Here is an 8,722-nt window from a genome sequence, read left to right as displayed (position 1 = left end):
TCTCAGGGGATGCTGGTGGGGGTATAAAGACCAGCGGTAATTTAGCCGACATGTTGGAGATGAGTTCTCATTCCCTGCGGATGTACATGCAGGGTTTTACAACATATTTGTGTATACCGACATCCTATCCTATCAAAGGGTAGGAGACAGTTTTGTGCTGAGAACAGTTCATATAGATGGAAAGGATGGTGATGTAGTCACTGTTAACTATGACAAGCCCCACTATGTACCTGTAAGCAAGAAATATATTGAAAACATTCTGGTTGAGCTTAAAACGGATCAGAACGAAAATATTGAATTTACTTATGGTTAAACGATTGTAAAACTCCACTTTAGACCCACCAAAACCTCTCTACATAGCTAATATATTATTAGTATTATATATATATATTTTATAAACATACAAATAAATTAAAATGGTTATGGTACACAATCACCATCTCGACCCTAACCGATATGTCTCATACTATGTTGATCAAGTGGGTAATGGATTACCCGGTTATCACAGATCCCCTACCATGTATGGTTCGGGGATAGGAGGTATATTTCATAACCTCTTTAGAATGGTTTTACCGTTTACGAAGAGAGGCCTCAGCATAGCCAAACCACATTTAAAATCAGAGGCCAAAATTATCGTAAGTGAGGTGGTAGCGAATGCTATGACTAGATGGGCTTCATCAGATCCCGAGCATCAAGAAGGCTCGGGTCTTATGCTGTTGTCTCGAAGACCAAAAAAGAGACCTCCGGGTATAACCTCTCTAGGGTAGGGAAATATGTAGTATTTTCACATCCGGATAAAAAAACGTACCCGATTTCATCTGGTTATTACTTCTGCCCAGAAACTAGAATATGCATATAATTGTTTGATTTGGATAGAAAACACCCTAAAGTTTCTAAAACTGTTTGAATGGTGTCTGTGAGTATAACAGAACTCATATGGCAGGCAAAAACCTGAGAAGATTCTGTACAGGAAGTGCCCTCTCTGACCATTTCTTGGCCTTCTACACTCTCTTTATTGAAAACAAAGGATCTCTGCTGTAACGTGACACTTCCTAAGGCTCCCATAGGCTCTCAGAAGGCGCCAGAACGTTGAATTTGCAGCCCCAGGCTGAAAAACAGTAGCGCATTTGGTAAGTGGTCGATCTGAGAACAATGAGACGGGCTCGCGCATGCACGTGAAGAGTCCATTTTAGATTTTGAGTCTTTGAACGAAAACAGGGTTTCCCGGTCTGAATATTATCGCTTTTTTACGAGAAAAATTGCATTAAAATTGATTTTAAACAGCGTTTGACATGCTTCGAAGTACGGTAATGGAATATTTAGAATTTTTTGTCACGATATGCGTCCGCGCGTCACCGTTCGGATAGTCTCTTGAACGCAAGAACAAAACAGAGGATATTTGAACATAACTACGGATTATTTTGAACCAAAACAACATTTGTGGATGAAGTAGAAGTCCTGGGAGTGCATTCTGACGAAGAACAGCAAAGGTAATCCAATTTTTCTTATAGTAAATCTGAGTTTGGTGAGTGCCAAACTTGGTGGGTGTAAAAATAGCTAGCCCGTGATGGCGAGCTATCTACTCAGAATATTGCAAAATGTTCTTTTGCCGAAAAGCTATTTTAAAATCGGACACCGCGATTGCATAAAGGAGTTCTGTATCTATAATTCTTAAAATAAATGTTATGTTTTTTGTGAACGTTTATCGTGAGTAATTTAGTAAATTCACCGGAAATTTGCGGTGGGTATGCTAGTTCTGAACGTCACATGCTAATGTAAAAAGCTGTTTTTTTATATAAATATGAACTTGATTGAACAAAACATGCATGTATTGTATAACATAATGTCCTAGGAGTGTCATCTGATGAAGATCATCAAAGGTTAGTGCTGCATTTAGCTGTGGATTTGGTTTTTGTGACATTATATGCTAGCTTGAAAAATGGGTGTCTGATTATTTCTGGCTGGGTACTCTGCTGACATAATCTAATGTTTTGCTTTCGTTGTAAAGCCTTTTTGAAATCGGACAGTGTGGTTAGATTAACGAGAGTCTTGTCTTTAAAATGGTGTAAAATAATCATATGTTTGAGAAATTGAAGTAATAGCATTTCTAAGGTATTTGAATATCGCGCCACGGGATTCCACTGGCTGTTGAGTAGGTGGGACGATTTCGTCCCACATACCCTAGAGAGGATAAGGCGCCAGCCGGCCCCTAAAAAGTGGAGGTTAACCGTTAAAAGAAACGCAGTAAGTCAAAGACGACGTAAAGTGAGGAGGTCTGGACCAAAAACGGCAAAAAGAATACTTGGAAGTATTTTCTGAAAGAACAAGCAACATGTCTCTTTTACATCGCATGTCCTCTGAAGCTATAAAGGCAGAGCTCGATCTTTCCACGGCCCCCTTAACCCAATTTTCAATAGATAGGTCCAGTTATGTGGACTCCCTGCCATTACAGACAACGGTCCTATCTAATTGTTCATACCAGGCCATGGTGACAACTACCTGGACCTCAACAACACCTTATTGCATTTACGTCTCAAAGTGACCAAAAGAGATGGTAATAATATTGCAAACGATGCCAAAGTGAGTCTCATTAATTACCCCTTGGCGACCTTCTTCTCCCAAGTGGATGTGACTTTGGGTGAACGACTTATAAGTCAAAGCAGTGCCACCTATCCTTATAGGGCTATTCTGGAATGTTTACTAAACTACTCCGAAGACACTCTGAAGACACAATTCAGCGCCGGGCTGTTTAGCAAGGATACTGCAGGAGCATCTATGGAAGACATAGATCCCACCATCGGTGATAACAAAGGACTGGAGGCACGTGCTCGCTACTGTGCACAATCTCAAGAGTTTCATCTGCTAGGGCCTATACACTCTGACATTTTATTTCAAGAATGTTTACTCTTAAATTCGGTTGATTTAAGGCTCAAATTAACCAGGGCCAAGGATGAGTTTTGTCTGATGTCTGCCCAAGACGGTGACTTTAGTCGTGTTGGGGGCTACGCTTTTTATTAAAAAAGTGTCTGTATCTCCGGCCGTTCGTCTGGGTCATTCACAGGCTTTGATGAAAGGAAATGCCCTTTACCCTCTCCAAAGAGTTACCATGAAAACCTTTAGCATACCGGTGGGAAGTAGAATCTGCAGTCAACGCTATGTCGTTATAGGCTTGGTTGATCACGCCTCTAATACGGGCAGCTTACATTAAAAAAACTTTAATTTTCAACATTTCAATGCAGAGTATGTAGCTCTCTATCAGGACGGATGTCAGGTCCCTGCTAAGGCTTTCCAACCGCAATTTAATAACAACATATCTGTGTGAGAATTTTGCAATCTATTCCTGGCTACCGGGAGGCATCTAAAAGATCTCTCTTTACCTATTGACAGAAATGATTTTGCAGAGGATTAGACATTGTATGCTTTCAATTTATCACCTGATGATGACACCTCAGGAAATCTGTCTGTGGTGTCCCAAGGTAACCTCAGGCCGGAAATGCGTTTCTGTACACCTTTAGCTTGTACAGTTAGTATGATTGTTTATGCATGCTCTGATTCAATCTTGGAAGTGAATGCACAAAGACAAGTCTTAGTGGATTATTATTAATTAAGGATCGTTGAGCAAAGACATGAATACCCAAGAGCTAGAAGGTCTCATGAGCCGCTTGATTGGAAAACAATTTTGTGGAGTATGGGCTTGTGATGAACTACCTATTGAGAAATGGCAGGAGCGACCGGCCATGTTTATTGTCAATACCCATCCTAAACACATGCCGGGAGTACATTGGCTAGCTGTGACATTAGAAGATGAAGGAGGAAGAAAAATCTCAACTTTTTTTTATTCCTACGGTTTTCCCCCGGATTTTCACATTTCCCCACACCTATTAAACAGTTTTTGACCAAAAATGGATCAAATATCTACTACAGCATCAAACAAGTACAAGATAACCTTTCTACTGCATGTGGTCAACACTGTGTATTATACCTATGCCAAAGAGCCCATGGAGTTTCTTTTGAAGATGTTATGTCTCTTTATAATGATGATTTAAGAAGTAATGATAGCGTCGTAGATTGTTTTGTTAGAAAATATCAAATGTGTTCAAGTATGTGTCCTTTAACACCCTGTAATCAAGGCGTATGCTCACGTCAAATGTTTCAAGAATGTCACAAATGTTAAATTGTATAATTTTTTCAAATAAAATGTATTGAATTTTAACATAGTCATTCAAAAGTCTAACCACCCTGAGAGATCAGGATTAGGAAAAGGTCCGGAGGCGTTCAAGGGTGAGGACTCATTCATAAATTAGTTATCATCAGCCCTTTCAAAAGGGGGAGGGGTTGCAAGAACATCTTTAGGGGTGCTGTAGTTCTTTGAAGGGTTTTGTTTTAAAGTTTGAATCTGTTGACGAAGCTTATAGTTTGGTACACCCGAGAGTGGAATGTTGAGGATTGCCAGGGCTTTAAGAAACTGACGCCACCCAGGAGGTCTTCTGTCATCAGCAACCTTGTGGACTGCTGTGGTACTTTTAAACAAGTTCATCATATGAGAACCCCTGACAACATCACCCTGAAAGATAAACTCTCCTTTGTCATTCCAAGTAGCGGCCCCCTTTGAGTCTTTTATCTTGTTCATAATGTATCTAGCATTTTTCCTGTTACGTGCCGGAACACGTGTCAACATGTCATGCATAACATTATCATCAACAGGCATTTGATCTTCAACCAGTAAGATCGCAGGTACAGGCATTACAGGGGCATGGCTCTCTCTAGGCGCGTCATCTTTTAAAGGGTCCGGTAGGGAAAGCGATAAATGGTTGGTCTCTCTCTCACCTTGTTTTACCAAGGCCAAATACCTTTGCAAGAGGTTTGTATATTTTTGGACCTTATCATAGGGGTTCAATCCTTTTCTGTTCAAAATATCCTTCATGGCCCTATCCAAATCATTTTCCGCTGTTTGTCTGATATTTTCAGGACCCTGTAATTGTTGTTTAAGTCTATCCAATTCTTGTTGAGGCACTAAGCACATTTTATTTGCCATCACACTCTGTGTTCAACCCCCACGTCTGGCAGCAATAAGGCTGGTGATGAAGGGCACGGCTATACTTAGTAAAGGTAGAAAAAAAACAGACTGTTGTATGGTATGTCTTTTCTTTTGAAGACTGGCCCTTTAATTGGCAAAGAGTTTGATCGCGGTCTTTTGTCTCTTTAATTTTTTTTATTGGGTCAGGGTGAGTGGAATGCGGCCTTTGAGAAGATCCAACGCAATCTCAGATAGTGATAATATGAGATCTGAAGAACAATGACCCAAGATGGCCTTCCGTTCCTTAGGGGTACCCCCAACTAGGGCTCTCGAGCGGTAGGTTTCCTTTTAAACGCAGAGACATATCGGTTACTTTTTAGGAATGTAAACCGTCAGCCACTCCCACGGAAACAATCCTGTTCGGAGCCTCAGGTGTTCTGGAGTATTTGATTTTAAATCCACGATTAAATAAGAAAATAGCACTTTGGTAGCGTCCTCATAGCTCTCCAAAGTAGGATTTCCTTCCAGGGTACATCTGCTAAGCTAGAGTGTTGATTTGTAGTTTGTCTCTAGGGTTTTTGAACAAAACCATGTAATTGGCATTCAAACTAATGGTTTGGCTATTTTTACCTTGGTGAAACACATTCTGTACCAAGTAAAGCACAGACAGGTTTCGATGATGAGTATATTGTGTAAAACTTCATGCAGTTTCAGGATGTTCGCTACCTGCAAATAGCATATCGTTCAAAACCAGCAGATTGTTTTTATGAGAAGGTAAAAGTTCATCATCAGACAGGGATGCGGGTATTCCTTCAACAAACTTGATTTTTATTTTCTTCAACAACTCATCATACAAAGGTTGATAACATGAATAACATCACACAATATTGTCAGGTTTCTGAGATAATACATGTTCAGAATTCTCAAAAATATTTTCTAGAAAACAAGTTTTACCGCTATTGGATGGGCCTGCGATTAAGGCCAAAAATGGTAGTTGCAACCTGGGATCAAAACCTTCTACAGCAGCCATTATATCTTAAGGGTTAAGACACACGGGGCTTGTAACATAACTCAGTAACCAAAGGACAAGGTGGTCCCGTCAAGTAAAAGCAATCTCTTGTCATAGACTACCCAGAATATTTTAGTAAGTGGCGCATTACGTAGATGGAACCCCTTTTTATCCCAATTCACTATTTCTGTCATTTATGAACCCCTCGACCAAGCGTGTGATTGATTCCAAGTTTACACGTGGGGCATTTTCATAGTTTTGAGTCACGCCTTTGGCTTTCAACACCACGTGATTGTCTATAGACGCATTTGACCATAGATCACTTTGTTTTATTATGGGTACAGGTTCAGTACACATCCCTGCATTCTCTATTATAAAGTAGGTTGACCCTCTTTGAGGTCACGTAGGTCAATTTGTTGCTCTCTTTGCCTTTATAAAGCTCTTTTGAGGTCACGTAGGTCAATTTGTTGCTCTCTTTGCCTTTATTAAGCTCTTTTGAGGTCACGTAGGTCAATTTGTTGCTCTCTTTGCCTTTATGAAGCTCTTTTACATACTGTAAACTCCCTCTGTAGCTAACATCTACAATAACCATTAGACGTACGAGTCAGAGTTATCATCCACAGTCTCAGGGATTGCTAACTCTGGAAATTCCTTTGGTCTGTACAGAGTTAGGTAAATCAACTCTTTGCCCCATTACATGTGGAATAATCTCCAAGCTTCTCTAAACATTGATGTTTTGTTGTCTCTAGGTTAATCTCTAGACTGCTGAATAAGGCCTGTTACAACTTACTTACAAAATCTTTAAAGGAGTTTGTGAAACCATTCAGTCACGGATGTATGTAAGCATATTTAATACATATTGCTTGTTACAGAAGACTACTGTTACATTGAATCCCTGAATCCCTGTCATCCCTGTTACACCTTGATGTGATGGTTCTCTATGTCTGTACATGTTTATAATCCACATAGTGTGAATAGTGGTTTCCATAAAGGTATTAACCCCCTAAACAGGAATGTGAAATTACACTTATGATCTTTCTGACCACTATTACTTTGGGGTTCTAATCCCCCTCTTTCAGAATCCCCACTATGAACAAATCTCTAACATTCATGATCCTTCACTATATTTATCCCTAAACCTCCCACAATAACTATTGTCTATTGTTAGTCTCAATGACCTTACTGACAATATCAAAGTTTTATACATAGCTAAATACATTGTTGGAGACAGTTTTCATGTCTTTCATTATGCAAACATTTGTTTATTAGATTATATTTCTCATTAAGAATAATGTTGTTTTAATTCTATATGGGTCATGCTATGCTTTGGTCATGTGTTCTCTTATGGGTCAATGATTTTAATTACAATATAGCAATTATGTTCTCAGCTCAATTACTTAGAAGGGCATGTGATCCCACCCCTCCCATGTGTTCCCAGGTACATATTTTATAGCACATATACATTCATGATGTAAGGCTTACAAGTTATGGCAAATGTTAGGAAGACCCGTTTGTTGTTGAAAATAAAATAAAAAAACTGCAACGTTTTATACTTTGACCACATATTTTCACATACATTTTATTTGGGTCTTTTTCATTTACCCCGTTGCTCGGCTCCAGCCATTGGAAGTTCAGTGCATGTACAAAGAAAAAGAATGCAATTCAACCATTGATAGAGGGTGATGAAAATAATTACATTGCAAGTAGTCCTGTTAAGGTTTTCAACGTTTTATTGGTGGAGTTTTATGGATTTGCATATGACTGTGCATTATATGATGCCGGAATAGGGAAGAGGATCTGATCAAGCCTATTGGTATTCTGGATCAGTTCTTGATCCAAAAAGACACCTGTTATGGGGTTAATTCCAAATCCGCTTGCATTGCTTGGTAGTGTATTATTAGCATGGTATGAGACAAGATAAATAATACAATTTAAGTATAAATAAACAGTATTATCCTAAATTGAGAGATGAATAAAAAAATGTGTTATCACATCATCAACATATTTCAGAATGTACCTGTTTTCAGTATAGAATGACATGTATACAGATTATATTACAACTTTTTGTGTTTTGTCTAAATGATTGTTCTTTAGTAAATAGGAAACTCAACAGTGTGTTAGTCTGAGAAACATGAATTAGATAGCTGATTTATGTTTGTGAAACCTTGAAATGTACACAATGAGAAGTGATATTGTAACAACAGTTTTGAATGGGTAATTGTATCAAATATATATCATTGTATGTTTGAATTAGAGCTCATTTAAAATGTTTTCATCACTAACTGGTAAACACATTTTTGTAAGTTGGAGCTACTGTACGTGATTATATGGGGCTGCTGTACAGATCTGAGCACTTGGCAAGACGTTGACATTTCTGGGTATGTCTCACCTGTAACATAATAATAATAATAAAGATTATGATCATAATAATGTTATATTCTTTTTTATAATAATACAAATCTGTCAATCAACCCAATGTATTTCTTAAAACCTCTTTTTGTATCAGTAGTTCTCACAAAGTGTTTAACAGATACCCAGTTAAAAAATTTAGCGATTGACTGGGGCTTCTTGTTTGGGGGGGCTGTCCGCTGTAACACACGATTAGCTTTTTAAAATAGTGAACACACTTTGTTTAACGTATAAAGATTATTATGCCTTTTATTTTTTGGACTTACGTTGAAAATAGCTTGAGGGCG

The sequence above is a fragment of the Salmo trutta genome, chromosome 27, assembly GCF_901001165.1.
Source record: "Salmo trutta chromosome 27, fSalTru1.1, whole genome shotgun sequence".
Lineage (NCBI taxonomy): Eukaryota > Metazoa > Chordata > Actinopteri > Salmoniformes > Salmonidae > Salmo > Salmo trutta.
This window is presented reverse-complemented; position numbering follows the sequence as displayed.